Here is a 23,298-nt window from a genome sequence, read left to right as displayed (position 1 = left end):
TGAGTGTTAAGATCATCTGGGGCCACTTTTAAAAAATAAAGATTTCTAGTACTCATTGTGGGCTTAATCAAAATCTCTAATGACCTGGAAGAAATCACCTGGGTACTGGTGCAATGGTGGGTGGCACTGGGGACCCATGTATTGTTCATGCTTCCAAATTTGACAAAATAAAGGTTTGAATTTGGGTCTTCTGTTTATTGGTAGACTCAAAATGAGTTTGTAATTCTCTGATTTAATTTCCTTTACATGTAAAACGGAACAAATAAACTGCTCTAAGTGCATTGATGTGAGAATTATAATTAATAGGATAGATGTCAGTTGTCTGACCCAGGCATGGTACATCAGAGACCATCCATAAGTGACAGCTATAATCACCATCATGTTTTTAACAAAATCCAGATTTGAAGTTTCATATGGCAGCAATAACACAACAAGTACCATGAGAATAATCTGAATAACAGTGTGAATCATTCAAAATACATAGGTCCAATACTGATGTCTTTGGCTAATATTTGGATTTTGTTTCCCATTTCCAGTTGTCAAAAGTCTAAGGCCCTGTGTTCACTCTGTATTTGGGCATGAAGCCGACTGTGGTGTTGCATGGATATGAAGCTGTGAGGGAAGCCCTGGTTGACCTTGGAGAGGAGTTTTCTGGAAGAGGCAGTTTCCGGGTATTAGAAAGAGCTAATAAAGGACTTGGTAAGGGTGAATGTGCATGGGGTAGCGGGTAGTGGTGATGGGCATAAGAAGCCCAGAAAAAGAGACTTGGAGATCTCCTAAGGCTAAGCTGGGGCAGCTTTTGCCTGCCACTCATCAGCTTCCTCTGCCTCACCTGGGATCTCTCTCCTAGTTTGTGTTCCCCTCTTTTAGGAATCATTTTAAGTAATGGAAACGGAAAGAGATGAGGCACTTCTCAGTCATGACTCTGTGGAGTTTTGGGATGAGGAAGAGGAACATTGAAGACTGTTCAAGAGGAAGCCCACTGCCTAGTGGAGGAGCTGAGGAAAACCAAATGTGGGTGATTGATTATCACTGTCTTTACAGGCTGATCTCCTCCCTACTAAAGCCCTTGGATGTAGTTCCACATTTTGTCCTGTCAGCCTTCATGTGGAGGAGGGATGATTTGAAGCAGAGAGCGAGAGTTTGTTAGTCTGGGCTGCCTGTGCACAGGCATGAGTGGGCATGCATGGTGGGTGTAAAAGGTCATATCCTACTCTGACCAGCTTTATTCCTGTTTTCCATTATTGCATCATGAAGACACAAGATTTAGAGATCTGTTTTCTTAAGAGTCGAAGAGCAGGGTTTCTCCCACTCCACAGCCTTCACCATTGTCCATTGGACACGGTGAGAACATCCTCCTTAGACCCTGTGGGGCTTAGGCAAGATGTGTGCTTTCCCTGAATTGGACAGTGGTTGTCCAGTCACTTTCCACTGTCTCACATGCTCAGGGTTTCTTCCAAGGCCAGTGCCTACAATAGCCAGTAATTATACTAATCTGTGCTTTCCCATTGATTTGCATATCACCTGTAAAGTCTTGTTAATCATGATTATGGTAATTACTTACCTCTCCTTGTCTTTTCTACAGATCCATGAAGTATTTTTCACAGTGTCTCTGATTTTCAGCTTGGATCCAGATTGCAATGTTTTTAAATTTCTCTTCCAAATTAACAAAAAAAACCTAAAGACTAAAAATCTGACTTTACCAGTGAATGACACATACAAAGAAATTCCCCGGATTCCCAAATTACCTTCCAACTCTATAGCTAAAATAAACATTTTTGTGAAAGCTTAGACCCCTGGAACATTTAAAGGAGCCTGACAGAAAAGTATAGAACTCAAATGGTTTGCTCCTATCCAATGCTCTATGCTTTATTCACATATATTTTTTCTGGGTTTGTTTCCTTATAAAAAATATTTTTTTATTATTCCTTTTATTAATAAGATGTTATTATACTTGGGATTGCTATTATATTCCCACACATGCATACAGCATATGTTGATCAAATACATCCTCTTTCTCATTCTCCCATCCTCATCACCACCACACATCCTTTCCCATCTGTTGTAATCCCTGTTCTATGTCCAGGTTGACATTCTTTGCAACTTCCACACATGAGAGAGATGATGCGATACAATACTTGTCTTTCTATTTCTGACTTCATTCATACCATAATGTCCCCCAGTTCTGTCTATTTTGCTTTAAATGGCAGGATTCCATTCTTCTTTATGGCTAAATATGATTCAATTGTGTATATATATATATATATATATATATATATATATATATATATATATATATATATATATATATATAACACATTTCCTTTACCTATTAATTTGTTGATAGCCACCTACATTAATATAACATCTTAGCTATTATGAGTAGTTTCACAGGAACATGCAAAATCTCTTCAGAACGTGTATGTCATTTCTTTCATTTATGTATCAGAAGCTACTCACCTGGATCATATGATAGATTTATTATTTTTTTTATATTCAAGTAAACTCTAAACTGTTCTCCATAATGGTTATCCTAATGTACATTAACTGTCACCAACAGGTATAATGGGTCTCTTTTCAACACCTTCCCAATATTTGTTATTTGTTATTGTGATGGTTGGGATTATTTTGGCTTCCTTGTTTTTTTTTTTGTTTGTTTTGATGATAGCCATTTTATAACCTTGGTGAAATGATATCTAATGGTAGTTTTGATTTGCATTTCCCTGACAAGTAGTGATACTGAGCATTTAAAAATATGTTTATTAGTCATTTGTATTTTTTCTTTTGAGAAGTGACCCTTAAGATCATTTTCCCATTTTTAATTGTATTACTTGGGTTTTTAAAATTTTTTGTTTCTTATATACTTTAAATTTTAATTTTTTGTGAAATAAATAATTGGCAAATTTTATCCCCCATTCTGTAGAATGTCTCTTCATTCTATTGACAGTTTGTTGTGTAAGAGCTTTTTAGTTTGATGTAATCAACTTGCCTATTTGGGCTTTGGGGGTCAAACACACACACACACAAAATCATTGCCTGTTTCCAACTTGAGGTGTTTCCTCTGTTTTCATCTATTTCTTTTAGGGTTTCAGGTCTTACATTAAAATTTTGAATCCATTTTTTTTTTATTTTGAATTTTATATATAGTGAGAGACAATGTCAAGTATCAGTCTTCTGCATGTACCATTTATTAAAGAGGCTCTCCTTTCTCCACTGTATGTTTTGGTAACACTGTTGAGAATGAGTCGACTGTAGATGCATGGTTCCCCCCCCCCCCAGGGAGCCCCACATCTCCATTCTCTTCCTTTGTTCTATTTGCCTGTTTCTGTACCAGGGCCATGCTGTTTTGCTTACTGAGGCTCTGTAGTGTGGCTTAAAATCAGGAACTGTCCTGCCTCCAGCTTTGTTCCTTTGCTCAAGATTGTCTTGACTATTCAGGTTCTTTTGTGCTTCTGCATGAATTTTAGGATTATATTTTTCTAGTTCTGTGAAGAATGTCATTGGTATTTTCATGGGGATTGAATTGAATCTGCAAATTGTCTCAATAGTATGAATCTTTTAAAAATAATAATTCTTCCAATCCATGAATATGAGATTTTTTTTCTCCCATTTTTTTTGGTATCTTCTTCAATTTCTTTCATCAGTTTTTTTTTTGTAATTTTTATTCTAGAGATCTTTCACTTCCTTGGTTTAGTTTTTTTTTTTAAATCAAGTCACCCAAATTAAATTTATTGATGGCTACATTGTAAATTCATTTTATATATCCCTATGGTTTTGGTCAACTTTTTCACTACTTTGATTAAAAAAACCAAAATGGATAAAAACAATTCAGAGCAGGAGAAGTTTACTTGGGCTCACATTTTCAGAGGTTCAGTCTATGGTCAGCTGACTCCATGACTCTGGGCCTGAGATGAGGCAGAATATTATCATGGGAGGGTATGGGGGAGGAAAGTAGCTCAAGACATGACAATATCAAAGGAGAGAGAGAGAGAGAGAGAGAGAGAGAGAGAGAGAGAGAGAGAGAGAGCTCCTCTCACCAGGGACAAAATAAATAACCCAAAGTCATGCCCCAGTGACTTACCTAAACTCACCTGCCCAGTTAACACCTGGTTAATCCTTATCAGTATATTCATCTACTATTTAGATTGTAACTCTTTAACAATCCAACCATTTCCCCCTGATCATTCCTGCATTATCTCATACATGAACTTTTAGGGGATAATTTATATCCAAACTATAACACCCACAAAATGAAAATCCTTTGTCCTATTTTAATTTCTTCATCTATAAAATGATAGGATTGAACATAATGATGGTCAACATTCAAATTTATTTGAGAATATACCACAGTGAATCCCATCATAATATACACCTATGAGATGCTAATTAAAAAAAAAAAACTGTAAGTAAATAGCAGAAAGTTCAGTAGGAGTAGAGAAAGGGAACGGGGGAGGAGGAGGGGCATGGAAAGGGAAATACTGGGGACTGAATTAGAACAAATTATATTTCATGCTTTTATAATCATGTCAAAAAGAATCCTATTGTCATGTATAACTAAAAACAACCAATAAAAAATATATTATTCTATTGGTGAATATAGGATTAATAAAAATATTCCAGAAGTTCACAAGAGGGCAGATTTGCCAAATAGATTAAATTTTGAGGCAATTGGAGATGATAAACTCTGCTTCCTAAGGTGGGGAAATTTATCTCCTCTCTGAAATAAAGAGATAAACAGAGTCCATTGATCAATTTAGCCTTTTGTTTGTTTTCCTCAGATTCAAGATAAAAGTTTTTCACTTTTACTTTGAAAAAAAAGTGTGTCATTGTTTATGAAGGTTTTTCTTTTTTTTCTCATAAAAATGGATGTTTTCTGATTCTGTGTAATTGATCCACAGATACACAAATTCATCCCTAAGGACTCTCTGTTTAGTCTTTCCCTCTGCTAGCTTTACAAATGAATCTTTCAATGGTTATTATATATTTTTAAAAGATGTACATTCATTCCTAACTACTTTTTTCTTTCTCCATCATTCCTATTTACTACAGTCTTTGATGACAAATATAAATCTGCAATGAAATTGAATTAGCAGCTGTTTCCAAAAGTGATCTTTTAAAATGTTTTCCAAAATAAGTAATACTTTTGGTTAAAATGTTTTAAATAAAGGCAGTGGATGTGAATGGAGCATTAGGAAAACCATTATTAACCTGGTTAGTAGAAAAAAAGTCAAGTCAAGTTTAAGGTAAAAGTAATATCCTCATTTTTAGCATGCTGAATATTTTCCTGTTAAGGGGATTTCTAGATAGATATTGCCTAAAGTTTCTAAAATTACCTTTTACTATTATCTCAAATAAAAATACTTTTAATATATATTTTAATGTTAATTATTTAATGTCCTCAACTTTTTAGCCTCACCCTGTGATCCTACTATTTTCCTGGGTGGTGCTCCCTGCAATGTGATCTGCTCCATAATCTTCCAGAATCGTTTTGACTATAAAGACCAGAATTTTCTAAACTTCATGGAAAAATTAGATGAAAGCCTCAAACTTATGAGCACCCCTTGGATCCAGGTGAGACCAAAATTCCTTCTTCATGAGAAGATACTTATGGTCTTTTCTTGGACAGGCCACTATTTACAGTGGTTCAAACAGTGAAGTGAATCTGTCCATCACAGTCTCTCGCCCATGGACTTGGTGGTATGGAGTGAATATTAGGAAAAGGTAAATTAGTCCTTTATTTTATGCACAGAAATATGAATGCCCACATATAGAGCCAACATGGCAAGCCCATTGGTTCTCTAGCCAGTGCTTTCCCCAGTAATCTCCAATCCTCATAAAGTACTTTGGTGACTGCTCAAAGCAAGATCATGGCACTTGGTGGGCATCCAGGGCTTTCCTCCAATCACCACTAGATTTTTCATCACTGTACTTGGCAGAAATACCTCATTAGGATATTAAGGAGAGAGAATTAATGCTTGCACAGGTGCTGCAAGGAGACTCCGAGCAAAGAAGAGATGTTTCATGCTTCATCTGGGATCCTAGATGACAAAGTAATAGAGTTAGGATTAGAAAATAATTGGATTTTACTGTGTACAACTCCTAAACAAACCCAGTTTTACCAATACGTAGCTGGCGTGTTCTGCATTCTTCATAAAAGCCTGTTGTGAAATGTTCAGAGATCTCCTAATCACTCTTGTATAGTTACTTTATCCATGGACTGCCCAATTGTATTTCATGTATTTTCAAAATCCACTGCCTGTTCTGTAGAAATCAGTCTATTTTTGAGGTTGCTCCATACAGTAACAGCAGAGAACAGATTGTGTTCTTTCTCAGTTTACCCAAAATCCTTTAAACTATCTTAACTTCTGTCCTCATCTTCAAAATATGAATTGTGGTAATTTATGTCAATCTACATTTCCAGATCTCTATGGAAAAATTGGTTTAAAATAATTTGGTTTAAATGTATTTTTATATCTGAAAATGATGTATGAGTATAGAAAATGATTATCATTTCTGATCCTCAAGTCAAAGTACTTTCTCTCAAATATTTCTATAATTTGGGAATTATTATATATGTACAGTGAAAATTTTCCATTCAGGGTGAACACATTTTTTTCCCTTCTATTTTATTGGTTCTTCTTAGTTATACATAACAGTAGCATCCATTTTGATAAATTTATACAAACATGGAATATATCTCATTCTAATTAGGAGCCCATTTTTGTGGGTGGGCATACTTAATAGGTAAATTATATACAATAGGTGTAAATTATGTTATATTTATTCTACTGTCTTTTCTATTCTTGTTATCTCTACCTTCTTTTTATTCCCCTTTATATAATCTATCAGTATATTTCAAGTCCTATAGAGTTATTTATGTGATGATAAGGCAGTTTAAGTTTCTTTTGTTTATTAGTTATTCAAAACATTAAAAATCTCTTGACATATCATATTTCATACTTTTGACTCAAGTGGGTTATGAGCTCCCATTTTTACCTCAAATACAGATTGCAGAATCACATAGATTACACAACCATATTTTTACATAATGCCGTATTAGTAACTGTTGTATTCTGCTACCTTTCCTATCCTCTACTATCCCCCCTTCCCTCCCCTCCCATCTTCTCTCTCTACCCCCTCTGCTGTAATTTAACTCTCTCCCTTGTTTTTTTCCCTTTCCCCTCACAACCTCTTATATGTAGTTTTGTATAACAATGAGGGTCTCCTTCCATTTCCATGCAATTTCCCTTTTCTCTCCCTTTCCCTCCCACCTCATGTCTCTGTTTAATGTTAACCTTTTCCGCCTGCTCTTCCTCCCTGCTCTGTTCTTAGTTGCTTTCATTATATCAAATAAGACATTTGGCATTTGTTTTTTAGGGATTGGCTAGCTTCACTTAGCATAATCTGCCCTAATGCTATCCATTTCCCTGCAAATTCCATGATTTTGTCATTTTTTAGTGCTGTGTAATACTCCATTGTGTATAAATGCCACATTTTTTTTATCCATTCATCTATTGAAGGGCATCTGGGTTGGTTCCACAGTCTAGCTATTGTGAATTGTGCTGCTATGAACATCGATGTGGCAGTATCCCTGTAGTACACTCTTTTAAGGTCTTCAGGGAATAGTCCGAGAAGGGCAATAGCTGGGTAAAATGGTGGTTCCATTCCCAGCTTTCCCAGAAATCTCCATACTGCTTTCCAAATTGGCCACACCAATTTGCAGTCCCACAGGCAATGTACAAGAGTACCCTTTTCCCCACATCCTTACCAGCACTTGTTGTTGTTTGACTTCATAATGGCTGCTAATCTTACTGGAGTGAGATGGTATCTTAGGGTGGTTTTGATTTGCATTTCTCTGACTGCTAGAGATGGTGAGCATTTTTTCATGTACTTGTTGATTGATTGTATGTCGTCCTCTGAGAAGTGTCTGTACAGGTCTTTGGCCCATTTGTTGATTGGGTTATTTGTTATCTTATTGTTTAATTTTTTGAGTTCTTTGTATACTCTGGATATTAGGGCTCTATCTGAAGTGTGAGGAGTAAAAATTTGTTCGCAGGATGTAGGCTCCCTCTTTACCTCTCTTATTGTTTCTCTTGCTGAGAAAAAACTTTTTAGTTTGAGTAAGTCCCATTTGTTGATTCTAGTTATTAACTCTTGTGCTATGGGTGTCCTATTAAGGAATTTGGATCCCGTCCCCACAATATATAGATTGGAGCCAACTTTTTCTTCTATCAGGCACAGAGTCTCTGATTTTATATCAAGCTCTTTGATCCATTTTGAGTTAACTTTTGTGCATGGTGAGAGAAAGGGATTCAGTTTCATTTTGTTGCATATGGATTTCCAGTTTTCCCAGCACCATTTGATGCAGATGCTATCCTTTCTCCATTGCATGCTTTTAGCCCCTTTATCAAATATAAGAAAGTTGTAATTTTGTGGATTGGTCTCTGTGTCCTCTATTTTGTACCATTGGTCCCCCCGCCTGTTTTGGTACCAGTACCATGCTGTTTTTGTTACTATTGCTATGTAGTATAGTTTGAAATCTGATATCGCTATACCTCCTGATTCACACTTCCTGCTTAGAATTGCTTTTGCTATTCTGGGTCTTTTGTTTTTCCATATGAATTTCATGATTGCTTTATCTATTTCTACAAGAAATGCCGCTTGGATTTTGATTGGCATTGCATTAAACCTATAGAGAACTTTGGGTAATATCGCCATTTTGATGATGTTAGTTCTTCCTATCCATGAACAGGGTATATTTTTCCATTTTCTAAGGTCTTCTTCTATTTCTCTCTTTAGGGTTCTGTAGTTTTCATTGTATAAATCTTTCACCTCTTTTGTTAGGTTGATTCCCAAGTATTTTATTTTATTTTTTTTTTGACGATATTGTGAATGGGGTGGTTGTCATCATTTCCATTTCAGAAGATTTGTCACTGATATACAGGAATGCCTTTGATTTATGCGTGTTGATTTTATATCCTGCCACTTTGCTGAATTCACTTATTAGCTCTAGTAGTTTCTTTGTAGACCCTTTTGGGTCTGTTAGATATAGTGTCATATCGTCTGCAAATAGTGATAATTTAAGTTCTTCTTTTCCTATTTTTATGCCTTTAATTTCTTTTGTGTCTAATTGCTCTGGCTAGTATTTTGAGGACTAAATTGAATAGAAGTGGTGATAGAGGGCATTCCTGTCTTGTTCCAGATTTTAGAGGGAATGTCTTCAGTTTTTCTCCATTCAGAATGATGCTGGCCTGAGGCTTAGCGTATATAGCTTTTACAATGTTGAGATAAGTTCCTGTTATCCCTAGTTTTTCTAGTGTTTTTAACATAAAGGGATGCTGTACTTTGTCAAATGCTTTTTCTGCATCTATCGAGATGATCATGTGGTTCTTATGGTTAAGTCTATTGATGTGGTGAATAACATTTTTTGATTTCTGTATATTGAATCAGCCTTGCATCCCAGGGATGAATCCTACTTGATCATGGTGCACAATTTTTTTGATATGCTTTTGTATTCGATTCGCCAGGATTTTATTGAGGATTTTTGCATCTAATTTCATTAGAGATATTGGTCTGTAGTTTTCTTTCTTTGAAGTGTCTTTTGTCTGGTTTCGGGATCAGGGTGATGTTGGCCTCATAGAATGAATTTGGAAGAGCTCCTTCTTTTTCTATTTCTTGAAATAACTTGAAAAGTATTGGTATTAATTCTTCTTTGAAGGTTTTGTAAAACTCTGCTGTATATCCATCCGGTCCAGGGCTTTTCTTGGTTGGTAGTCTTTTGGTTGCTTCTTCTATTTCCTCCTTTGTTATTGGTCTGTTTAAATTGTGTGTATCTTCCTGACTCAATCTGGGCAAATCGTACGACTTAAGAAATTTATCGCTATTTTCGCTATCTTCTATTTTATTGGAGTATAAGGATTCAAAATAATTTCTGATTATCTTCTGTATTTCTGAAGTGTCTGTTGTGATATTGACTTTTTCATCCTGTATGCTAGTAATTTGAGTTCTCTCTCTTCTTCTCTTTGTTAGCATGGCTAAGGGTCTGTCGATTTTATTTATTTTTTCAAAGAACCAACTTTTAGTTTTATGAATTTTTTCAATTGTTTCTTTTGTTTCAATTTCATTAATTTCAGCTCTGATTTTAATTATTTCTTGCCTTCTACTTCTTTTGCTGTTGTTTTGCTCTTCTTTTTCTAGGATTTTGAGATGAAGTATGAGATCATTTATTTGTTGTTTTTTTCTTTTTTTTTAGGGAATGAACTCCAAGCAATGAATTTTCCTCTTAGAACTGCTTTCAATGTGTCCCATAGATTCCGATATGTTGTGTCTGTATTTTCATTTATCTCTAAGAATTTTTTGATTTCCTCCTTTATGTCTTCTGTAACCCATTGATCATTCAGTAACATATTGTTCATTTTCTAGGTGATGCAGGATTTTTTCTTCCTTTTTTCATCATTGATTTCCAGTTTCATTCCATTATGATCAGGTAAGATGCATGGTATTATCTCCACGCCTTTATATTTACTAAGAGTTGCCCTATGGCATAATATATGTTCTATCTTTGAGAAGGATCCATGTGCTGCTGAGAAGAATGTGTATCCACTTGATGATGGTTGATATATTCTATATATGTCGGTTAAGTCTAGGTTATTGATTGTGTTATTGAGTTCTATAGTTTCTTTATTCAGCTTTTGTCTGGAGGATCTGTCCAATGGAGAGAGCGGTGTGTTGAAGTCACCCATAATTATTGTGTTGTGGTCTATTTGACTCTTGAACTTGAGGAGAGTTTGTTTTATGAATGTTACAGCACAATTGTTTGGTGCATACATATTGATAATTGTTATGTATTGTTGGTGGATGGTTCCTTTTAACAGTATATAGTGTCCTTCTTTATCCCTTTTGATTAACTTAGGTTTGAAGTTGATTTTATTTGATATGAGTATGGCCACTCCTGCTTGCTTCCAAGGACCATGTGAGTGGTATGATTTTTCCCAACTTTCACCTTCAGCCTGTGTATGTCTTTTCCTGTCAGATGAGTCTCCTGAAGGCAGCATATTGTTGGATTTGTTTTTTAAATCCAGGTTACTAGCCCATGTCTCTTGATTGGTGAATTTAAGCCATTATCGTTTAAGGTTACTATTAATATATGGTTTGTTTTTCCCGTCATGCTTGTTTATTTATTTATTTTAATATGACTAGTTTTTCCTTTTTGGTTATTTTTTTTCCTTCCCTTTACTGAGTTACCTCCCACTGTTAGTTTTGGGTGCTGTTTTTCATTTCCTCTTCTTGTAGTGTTTTGCTCAAAATGCCTTGCAGTGCTGGTTTTCTGGCTGCAAATTCTTTTAACTTTTGTTTATCATGAAATATTTTAATTTCATCTTCAAATCTGAAGCTTAATTTTGCTGGATACAGTATTCTTCTTTGGAATCCATTATTTTTCAGTGTTTGAAATACATTGTTCCAGGATCTTCTCACTTTCAATGTCTGTGATGAAAAATCAGCCGTTAGCCTAATTGGTTTACCCCTGAATGTAATCTGCCTCCTTTCTCTCGTAGCTTTTAATATTCTCTCCTTGTTCTGTATGTTGGATATCTTCATAACTATGTGTCTTGGAGTTGGTCTATTATGGTTTTGAATGTTTGGGGTCCTGTAGGCTTCCAGGATTTGGCAATCCATTCCATCTTTCATTTCTGGGAAGTTTTCTAGGATTATTTCATTCAATAGATTGTTCATTCCTTTGATTTGAACCTCTATACCTTCTTCTATCCCAATGATTCTCAAGTTTGGTTTTTTTTATGACATCCCACATCTCTTGGATAGATTGCTCATGAATTTTAAGCATCCTTTCTGTGTTGACTATATTCTTTTCAAGTTGATAAACTTTGTCTTCATTATCTGATGTTCTGACTTCTACTTGATCTAGTCTATTTGTAATATTCTCGTTTGAGTTTTTAATTTGGTTTATGGTTTCCTGCATTTCTAGGATTACTGTTTGATTTTTTTTAAAATCTCTATCTCCTGGTTTAGCTCGTTCTTTGCCATTTGAATTTGCCTATTTAATTCGTTTGCAAAGTATACTTTCATTGTTTGTACTTGCTGTCTAATGTCTTCTTTAAGATTCCATTCCATCTGAGTTAGGTATGCCTTGAGTTCTTTCTCTGTCCATTTTTCTGATGCCTCTAGGTTCTCCTGTGTATTTAAGTTGTCCTGCATTGCTTGTAATCCTTTTTCCACTTGTTTTTTCATGGTGCTCACGTTACTTTCCAACTCTGTTTGACTGCTATGTTTCTGTTTTCTTCTTTAAATTTGTTTTGGTTTTTGTAGTTCCACTATCTCTCCTTTGTGTTAGGAGACAATGTTTAGAGATGTTGGATTTAATTGTGATTTAAGATAAATTCATTATTTTCATTAAAGGCCTTCAGATTTTGATGGCATATAGAGAATTGAGATTTGGACGTAGGATTTTATGTTAAGGTTGGGTGATTTGATGGTATGGAGGTTAGTATATGTTAGCTTCTTTGGGGGGTTGCTCAAATGCAGGCAGATATTAACAGGAGACTAGACAGGAGTACTTGGGGGTAGTTAAGGGCTTAGGCGGACTATAGACTGATTCGTAGTATTCATCTATTTGCATTTAGTAAGTTATACATAATCTGGGTGGTCATGCTTAAGAGGAAAAATGGGGACAAGGTAAGGACACAAACCAAGAAAGAGAGAGAGAGAGAAGAAAGAAAGAGAAAAGAATAGAAAAGAAGAGAAATGATAAAAAAAATAATAAAATGCAGTAAAATAAAAATTACAATTGAAAAAAATTACAATTGAAGAAAAAAAATAATTAAAAAAAATTTAAAACTAAAAAATTAAAAAAAATGAAAAAAGAAAAAGAAAAACAAAAAACAAAAGGCACTGTTAGGCTTCTATTTTCTTTGCTTCCAGTAGGTGGTGCTGTGCCTTCCAGGCCAAGATTTTGCCCTCTGGCTGTAGGATACAATCCGTGTGAGGCCGCTCCCTCTCCCCAACCTGGTGTCTCTCAAAACCTGTTAGCCTAGGTTTATTCCTGGCCTCTAATCTCCTCTCTTCTCCTGCTAGCCAGGCCTTCCCCAGTGTGATGCCTCTCAGCAGTTCAAACTATACTCTGGGCCTGCAGTTTGCTGGATGTGTAGCGCGGCTATTGGGAACCGGCACCTTACTGTTTTGATTCCTTCCGCTTGCCACTCCCCCAGAGCTGGAGAGACAGGTTTCATTTTCACCGCTGATGGGAGGGGGAGTTGGAGGTCAGGTGCCTTTACCTTTCCCCACGCCTCTATTCACGCTCACTCTGATAGTCCCGACCCCGGAAAGCTGGGGAGAGATTTTATGCAAATTCCCCACTGTATGGGAGATGGGCTGAATGACACACACCTGTTCTATTGCTGCGATCTGTCGGAAACTGGCGATGGTGACGTCAGCTCTCCAATGGTGGCCGCTGGCTTCCTTGGTTGGCTGTCCGGTGTGGGGGACAGAACTGGACCGCTTCCTTCCCCGTCTCAAACCCCGAACTCAGCCCGGAGCTCAGTGAGGGCACAGCCTGCAGGACTCCGCAGAATCCACAGTGCTGTCTCTCTGCATTGCTGGCCGCTTCTTGGCACCCTGCCATCTCTAGCCGCGGGGCCGGCCGCGGATCAATCAGCCTAAATCTCTGGCCGCACAGTTCACTCACGGTTGAGACCCAGTAACCGGTCCTCTGTGATGGAAATCCTTCCTCTAGGTTTCGGTGCACCCCAATTTTGTTGGAAATTCCTAACAAGATAGCTTTTGGTTGTTCTAACTCCTTATTCACCTGCGCAGTAACTCGGTACATGGGGGTGATGCACTCTATTTGCCGCCATCTTTCTTCTGCCAGTTTAAGTTCCTAAGATGGACTAGGCCTAAGAATGTCTTCATTACATGTTCTTATTTAATGAATATTTTATCTTCTAGGTCTGCAATAATTTTCCTGCTCTCATTGATTATCTCCCAGGGAATCATAAAAAATTATTAAGAATTTGACTGAAATGAAACAGTATTTTTTGGGAGAAAACAAAAGAACATCAAAAATTCTTGGATATGAACAATACTTGGGACTTCATTGACTGTTTCCTGATTAAAATGGAAGAGGTAGAATGTGAACACAGCTCAGTTATCTGATTGTGTCTACATTTTGTGGTTCATAGATTAATTCTTTGGTTACTAGGGATGCTTAAGTGCTAAATCAAGAAATTCTTGACAGACATTTCAAGCATATCTTGTCTTTATGTATCTGCAGAAATCATCATAGAAAAATTAAAATCAAATTGTTAAATAACTAGAATAAATGGATTCTGTTCTGTAGGTACTAATAATATACCTGAGGACAGACAGAATTTGCACCTCAGGTGAAAAAAAATAATTATAAACAAGATACAAAATATAAAAGTGGAGCCATAAAATGCAGATTGAAAAGATTACTTGTACATAGTGTATGGGGAAATGAGAAGGAAAGGCCTGACTTAGGTTGGCTTCCTGCCTGTTGTGAAGTTTGAGTAGATCTCGACATATATTCAGTGAAGGATAGGGTAGAGATTTTTCAGGTGGGTTAAATGGTCTATGCAGAAGTTCAGGAGTGTATAATGGTGAAGAGATTAGGTAGATGGAATAAAGGAAGTCTTGGTTGAGCATAAATGAATTTAGAGAGAAAAGAAGTCTTAGTGTGGTATTTTCGAGTACCCTATAAGCTTGCATGTTGTGTCATGGAAAGTTCTAATTTGATCGGAAAGAAAAATAAGTCAGAAGAAGATTGGAATTCAGATAATTGTCAGGGAAAAAGTTTCAAGTCCTATAGAGTGATTTATGTGATGATAAGGCAGTTGAAGGAGTATTTGAAAATTTTCCTGTCTGTAGTTGAGCTTGATGAGCAGCTGGACCATGGAAATTCAGATGAATCTGATAACATCAATGCCATCCATCTTGTCATATTCTCAGAAATGTAGGACAAAAACCAGTTTGTCAGAATTATATCTCTTTTTATGTATTTCATCAATTAATTGGATTCTCTCTGGGTACCTCTTTTCTGCTTTTCCATATCTGTTTCCCTGCCCTCCCCTTTATCCTTTATCCTTCATATTTATCTCATTTTAACTTCTATTTCTCTTTCATTTGCCACCATATTTTTCTTCTATTTTCCTAACATTTTGTTTATCAATTTTTTAAAAAATGGAATTAAAAATGTATGTTAACATTTAATATTCTCAGTCTATTCTAAATTATTACTCTTTGGTCAACAGAGTTGTAGTGATGTGTAATAGTAACTAGTGTAGCAGAGGTTGTTATGGTTACCTCTGAAATCACCATGGTCACTCTCTTAAAGAGGTACTGGTGGTTGAATTAATAATATTTTAAATGCTGACTTGATTTGTTGAAACTAAGATATATCTCCATCCCAGAGCTTATTATTAATAGACAACTACTTATTAAAAGACCCTCACACCAAGTAGAAAGAGGAATCCTCAACACATAAACAAACAGGACTCCAGATAATGAGCAAACAGGCCAACAAGACACCATCTTCTGGCTCATTTTTTTCTTTCTGATTAAATCAGAACTTTTCATGACAACATCCAAGCTTATAGGGTACTTGAGAATACAAAACGGGGGGCTCCTTTTTTGTCCAAATTCATTTAGGCTCAACTAAAGCTTCTTTTATTCCCTCTACCAAATCTCTTCACCATTATACACTTCTGAACTTCTGCATAGACTATTTAACCCACCCCTACCCGTCTAACTAAATGTATGTTGAGATCTACTCAAACATCAGAACATTCAGGAAGCCAAGCTTGGTCAGGCCTTTCCTTCTCATTTTCCCATACACTAAGTACAAGTAATCTTTTCAGTCTGCATTTTATGGCTTCAATTTTATTTTTCATTTCTTTCTCAAAAATTCATTATTGGAGTACAGAAAAACTTGAATTTTGTATGTTGATCTTGTATCCTGTTACATTTCTGAATTTGTTTATCAAATCTAGAAGTCTCAGGTAGAATTTTTTAAGTCTTCTAAGTATGAAATAATGCTATCCGAGCTTATTCCCTGCTCAGAATGTGACTGTGCCTGACAATGGTATCTGCTCTTCTTAATCTTGATGGGTGAGATTCTTTTGTCTCGTTGGAGGGGAACTTCCGTTTCCCCACTGAGCCTCTACTCCCAGGACACTGCTTCTGTTTGTTGCTTTTATTAATTCTCTTTCTACTATAGAACCTGATGTTTTAGTTTGACCTGTTTGCTAGCTCTAGGAATTTTCCCACAGACTTTCTACCTGAGTTTGCCTCTGTAGAACTGATGTTTTCAATTCATAACCAAGGGAGCTGAAATAATCTTGTGTTTCCTCTGAACTAGAGTGTTCCTTATTTGTAGTACTGCCATCTTAGCAACAGTAAGTGCTTTATTCTAAGACCTGCCTATTTAAGTCTTCTTTGAAATTTTGACTTGAAAATCTTAGAAAGCTTGGTAAGATCAATGTTACCTTGTCTAGGAATAGACCTGTTGAGAGAGTGTGTTGATTACGTATTATTGGACATGCTATAGTTCACTTGGGGGATTATACAATCTCCATTAAATAAATTCTTGCCTCTGGACTGACTATAAAATTATGTTCTTTACATAACTCATGCATTACAGATTTTATAGTCATGTTTAAAAATAATCTTTTGTCAAAATTTAAAATTATCCTTGTCGGTGTCTGTTCTGTCTAATAAGTTCCCTCAGTTCTAAATCAGCCTTGATGCTATCTAGTTCTTTCCTTTCTCCATTTACAATGTATGAGAGCTGTATTGAGTCAGCCACCTATTAACTATACAGTTAATACCTAAACTCTCTCTCCTCATGTTTGTAATATCTTTTCAATTTTTATTAGAATTAGAAGTAGGGTAAAATTGATGATGAATTAATCTTGTATTTGTATACCAAACTAAGTTACCTATTGCCTCACCGCTGGAATACATTCTGTGTTTAAAATTCATTTTCTTTTTCTGTATTCTACTTTATACTCTGCTTTAATATTAACTTTTGCATGGTGCCCTATTTCCAGTTCTTAATGGGTGTGTGGAAAATTCTAAGTCCAAATAAATTCTTTATCAGAAAAATAAAATCTGTATATTATTTTTTGACTTTTTCATTCATTTATTTTTACTTGTTATTTTTAAATATGCATGACAATGGAGTGTATTTTGACATATTATATTATAAATACATGGAATATTACATAGGATCCCATTCTTGTGGTCATACATGTTGTGGAGATTCACTGGTCATGTATTCATATATAAACATAGGAAAGTAATGTCCAATTCATTTTACTGTCTTTCCTACTCCTATCCACACCCCCTTCCCTTCATTCCCCTCTGTCTAATCCAATGAACTTCTATTTATCACCCCTTTATTGTGTGTTAGCATCTGCATATCAGAGAGAACATTTGGCCTCCAGTACCATCCATTTACAAATAAATGTCATAATTTCATTTTTCTTTGTGCCTGAGTAATATTCCATTGTGTGTATATACCACATTTTCTTTACCCATTCATCTATTGTAGGGCACCTAGGTTGGTTCCATAGCTTAGCTGTTGTGAATTGAGCTGCTGTAAACATCAGTGTGGCTGCATCACTGCAGAATGCTGATTTTAAGTTCTTTGGGTACATACCAAGGAGTGGGATAACTCGGTCAAATGGAGGTTCAATTCATAGTTTTCTGAGGGATCTACATACTTCTTTCTAGAGTGGTTGTATCAATTTGCATTCCCACCAGCAACTTATGAGTGTACCTTTTTCCCTACATGCTTGCCAACATTTATTATTACTTGTATTTTTGATAATTGCCATTCTGACTGGAGTGAGATGGAATCTCAGTGTAGTTTTAATTTTCATTTATCTAATTGCTAGAGATGTTGAACATTTTTTCATGTTTGTTAATTGTATTTCTTCAGTGAAGTTTCTGTTCAGGAAATTCAACTCAAAGTGGATCAAAGACTTAGGCACTAGACCTGAGTCTAGTGACACACAGAGACCCTTTGCCTAATAGAAGAGAAAGTAGGCCCAAATCTTCACCATGTTGGTCTAGGATCTGGCTTCCTTAACAAACCCCTAAAGTGCAAGAAGTAAAATCAAGAATTAATAAATGGGATGGATTCAAACTACAAATTTTATTCTCAAAATGATTTCTGTCTTATCTATACCTTGTATCTATGTTTTGAGTAAAAATCAGGAAAGAAAACTGGCACCAGTAAACTTTTACTTGTATTTTATTGATAAGAAATATATTGTTTGGCCTTCCTGACTGTAAAAAGTATGGTGAAGAGAATCTTTAGGCAACAATGGGTAATAGGGTAAGAAATGAAGATTTGGTCAAATAATGTATAGTTTACCACACTGCACAGTGTTTAAAATATTGTATTATACAGTTTCCAGATTATCTTAAATTTCTAATAATTTCAGTTCTTTTGTATTTATTATAATTAAATACTAAATTAATTATAAAATAATTGCACTGAATCATTCCTAGGAAAAGGGCAACCCACAGACTGAATTTACAACAGATGCCTTGACAACCCTTGTGAATGATGTGTTTGGAGCTGGGACAGAGACAGTAAGCACCACTCTGAGATATGGACTCCTTCTCTTGTTGAAGCACCCTGAGGTAACAGGTATGACAGCAGATGGTGAGCAGGGTGAATTTCACAATGGAAATTTGGCAAGACACTGCTAGTGTCCTCCATCTTATTTCTCTCTCTCTCTCTCTCTCTCTCTCTCTCTCTCTCTCTCTCTTTTAAATACTGGGGATTGAACTCAAGGGTACTCAACAACTGAGCGACATTCCTAACCCTTTTTAAAGTATTTTATTTAGACACAGGGCCTCACTGAGTTGCTTAGTGCCTCGCTGTTGCTGAGGCTGGCTTTGAATTTGTGATCCTCTTTCCTCAGCCTACAGAGTGGCTGGGATAATAGGTGTGCACCACTGCGCCTGGCCATCTTATTTCTCTTGAAGAAGCTTCCTTATTGATATTTCTGTGCCACCAGCTTTAATGTCTCCAATTTAATAAAGGGATAAAAATAAGAGAACATTGCACAGTAGAGGACCGTGACTAAGAGAAGTGAAGGACAGCATGGGCAGTAGAAAAGCAGTGGAGCTCTGGTCATGTCTGGATTCCACCGGGAAGTGATTGCAGCATGCAACAGCCAGCATGAGTTGGCCTAAGACTGCATGTTGGTCTTCCTAAGGAGAAGCCCCTTGGAACATTATGTAGGTTATTGGAAGATTTCTGTGGAAATTGTTACTGATTCAGAAAATTCAGTGTTCTAATGCTGGATAGGGAATATCAAACATCTCCATTTGGAACTTAGAGAAACTAGAAATTTATTGAGGTGGCAGGGAGGGATTTCTGTACTCAGAAGTATTATGAATGTGTTGCTACTTAGGAGATGTGCCTAAAGGAATTTTGTTATTCCACACATACGTTTCCATTAATTTTCTATTTTCTCAACAAATTTATTTTATGAATGCACCTTTAAAGGGTTCCAGTTATGCATTGCAGATTAGAAATATGCACTATCTTTTCCTGTTTCAGGACCTCTTCAAAACTATTACAAAGTAATTACACATGAGAATTACTCCTTTTAACATGGGAGAAGAGGAATAGAGGGAATAGCTCACGAACCTTCAACAAATTTCTGAAACACAGAGAACAGAAGCAAGGATCATAATTAACTCAGCAGACAGAATGAAGCTGTAATTTTTAGAACTGTGAAAAAACCAATCTGGGTCACTAAAAATGCCATAAGATTCAGGATTTAGCAGTACCACATGTCAAACAAGATAGAGGGGAAATTGAGGCAGTAAATAGGAGTCCCTCTGCGCTCAAGTCCCCTCTACAACTGCTTTGAGCAGTTGACTCTTTTCCTCTTATAGGAAGAGAGATGTTTACTGTCTAGAAAAACTGAACCAAAGAGGTTCTCTTATCAAGGACACCATGCACAAACACAAAAAAGATCAAAGCACAGAACTGAAAAGAAGGTATATATCCACTTCTTGAAATCTGATGCTTTTAGCTCTTTTCTGTGTCCAGAAACTAGCCACCAGATATAGAAGCCAGAAAATGCATAGCTCCAAAGGGAAAGATCTGCATGTCTATGATCAAGGTGGAAGATTCATTCCAAGTATCCAGATGAGTGAATGAAATAAAATTATCCACTCCAGAAAAGAGGATCTTAGAATTTTAGAACCTCAGGGTTGAAATCACATCAACTTTTGAGAAGCAAATGAGGTCACATTTAAAGCATTATGAATCAGAATGGCCTCAGAGTTCTTAAGAACAACCGTCATTTTGTGCTGTTAAGAGAAAGGATAAGAGCCCAGGTAGGCGGCACAAGCCTGTAATCCCAGTTACTCAGGAGGTTGAGGCTGGAGGATTGCTAGTTGGAGGTCAGCCTGGGCAACTTACTGAAACCTTGCCTCAAAATAAAATTCAAAGACCTGTGGGTGTGGTTCAGTGGTAGAGTGGTAGAGGGCCTTTGGGTTCGATCTCCAGGGAGAAAAGAGAAAGAAAGAGAAGGAAAAGGTATTTCAAATTCATATATTGACTAAAAATCTTATTCCTTTTTTCACTTTCACAGAAAGGTACTAGAAGATATGTTTGATCCAAATGTTTGAAACCAAGGCAGAGAAAATCACATGTTCCAGGAATCAAGAGACCTCGTGTATAAAGATGAGAGTTTAAGGGAGAGTCCTGGTAACCAGGCCTAGGAAACAACCTGTCTTCCACAATAAGTAGATAAAGCAGATGTAAGGGAAGATTAAAAAATAAATAAATAAAAGAGAGAATCTGAAGCTTAATTATTTAGAAAATTGCTAGAAATTTGAAATATCAACCTAAACATTAAAATATAATATAAACAGCAGCTAGAAAACTAGGTGCTGGTATAAATTGTTCAAATATACATCAAACATATGCAAAAAATCAAACATGTACATAGCTCCCTTACCAGGGAACAATAGTTATGTGATCATAACAATGTAAAAAACGTATGTTGATATAATCAAAAATTGTGGTCAAAATATATAAGTGAAGCAGTAGAGAGGGAAGTATGGGAGGGGTGTGTGTGTTTGTGTGTGTATCTATTTGTTGTATGTGCTTTGCATAGAGTGGAGATGGATATTAATCTTCCTGACCAGGAAGTCATTAGAAATTTTCTAGAATTGGTGTTTTTCCTCATTTCCATTTCAGAAGTTTTGTCACTGATATACAGAAATGCCTTTGATTTATGTGTGTTGATTTTATATCCTGCCACTTTGCTGAATTCATTTATAAGTTCGAATAGTTTCTTTGTAGACCCTTTTGGGTCTTCTAGGTATAGAATCATGTCTTCCACAAATAGTGATAATTTAAGTTCTTCTTTTCCTATTTTTACGCCTTTAATTTCTTTTGTCTAATTGCTCTGGCCAGTGTTTCGAGAACTATATTGAATAGAAGTGGTGATAGAGGGCATCCCTGTCTTGTTCCAGATTTTAGAGGGAATGCCTTCAGTTTTTCTCCATTCAGAATGATGCTAGCCTGAGGCTTAGCATAGACAGCTTTTACAATGTTGAGGTAAGTTTCTGTTATCCCTAGTTTTTCTAATGTTTCGAACATAAAGGGATGCTGTACTTTGTCGAATGCTTTTTATGAACATTTTAGAATAAATATTTAGAATGATTCAAAAGGCTACATCTAAGGAGTGAGAGGTTGAAAATTGTCCCACTGAAAACTGTACACACACATGCACACACAGAGATATGCAAACATGATTCACTAGTAGAATTTAATTTCAAAATGTCATATATTATTTCAGTATAAAATTAAAATTTATTCCTGTTTTTCTTTTTGCAATGACAATATTTTTAAATTATATAATAGGATCATATCTGAAACATTTAGTAACTTCTATTTGCATTTTGTATCACATATGCTAGTATATGAGGCTTGTATAGTTTTGTATGGATATATCTTAATTAGTACCCCATAGGAGAGTAATAAATATGCATGATTTATAGTGTATATGTATCTACATATTTACATGTCTATATCACAGATATAGACATAGATATACATGCACTCATATATACATATGTGTAGACACATATACTCACATAGGTGTACACATATATACACATATATGCACATACATATATGTATATGTGCACACATATACACATATATGTAGATATATGAATGTGTATTTACATATACACATGTGTATATAAAGACATCATACGTCTACATATGAACACACACACACACACACACACACACACACACATATACCTTCCATCAGTTTTTATGTGTATACCTAAAGTCCAGAAGGAAATTGAAAATGTGATTGGCAGACATAGCAGCCCCTGAATGCAGGACAAAAGCCATATGCCCTACACAGAGGCTGTCGTGCATGAGATCCAGAGATACATTGACCTCCTCCAACCAATTTGCCACGTGCAACACTTGTGACATTAAATTCAGAAACTAGTTCATCCCCAAGGTAAGACTGTTTCTCCCACATTGTACTTCAGTTCTCTTGAAGTTCCCATATTCTCAGTATAGTCCCAATACTCTGTCAACACAAGATGAGAGAAGTACAAAACTCACCCATGCAGCACCTTGATGGACTTTGTGCTGGGCCAGACTAAGCCATGAGGCTCCCTAACTGTTCCTGATATCCAGCAGGGTGAACTCTCCTAATTTCTTCTGCTCCTTCAGGGTTTTTTTTTTTTTTTTTTTTGGTCTACTCTCAGCAGTTTACATTTCCAGACAAAATTTAGAATCAGGTGGTTAATTTCCTAAAACTTTCCTGGGATATTTTTCAGCATGTCATTAAGTCTACAGACCAATTTGCAAAGAATTGACATCTTGACATGTTCACTATTTTATTTCGTGAATATTGTAGATTTCCTACTTTACTTGGGCTTTATGTTTTCCCAATAATATTGTGTTTTTAATTCAGTAGCTCACACATTTTTTGAAAGCTTTTTTAGTAGGTAATATTTTGAAAACTTATATGCATTACACATTTAAATAATGCCTTTTGCATTCTGTTGTTTTTGGCATGTGGGCATGTAGTTATAATTTTTATTTTAATGACGTTATATTTAGAACCCTTGTTAAATTTATTCACCATGGCCAATAATTTGTGTTTAGATTGATTTGAAATTTTTTAAGTACATTACCTTGCTACTGGGTTAGTACTTGTGTTTTTTTTTCTTTTTATGATTTTCCAATTCTAGAGA

The 23,298-nt window shown here is 35.9% G+C and overlaps 1 pseudogene; it reads left to right on the top strand.

Annotated features, from left to right (window-relative positions):
* The first annotated feature begins 542 nt into the window (after window positions 1–542).
* Window positions 543–22,676, top strand: LOC114081532 (cytochrome P450 2C18-like; annotated as a pseudogene).
* The last annotated feature ends 622 nt before the right edge of the window (window positions 22,677–23,298 follow it).

This window comes from Marmota flaviventris, chromosome 4 (genome assembly GCF_047511675.1).
Source record: "Marmota flaviventris isolate mMarFla1 chromosome 4, mMarFla1.hap1, whole genome shotgun sequence".
NCBI lineage: Eukaryota > Metazoa > Chordata > Mammalia > Rodentia > Sciuridae > Marmota > Marmota flaviventris.
Note: the sequence above shows the minus strand (reverse complement) of the source record. Positions and strands in the feature narration are given on the sequence as shown.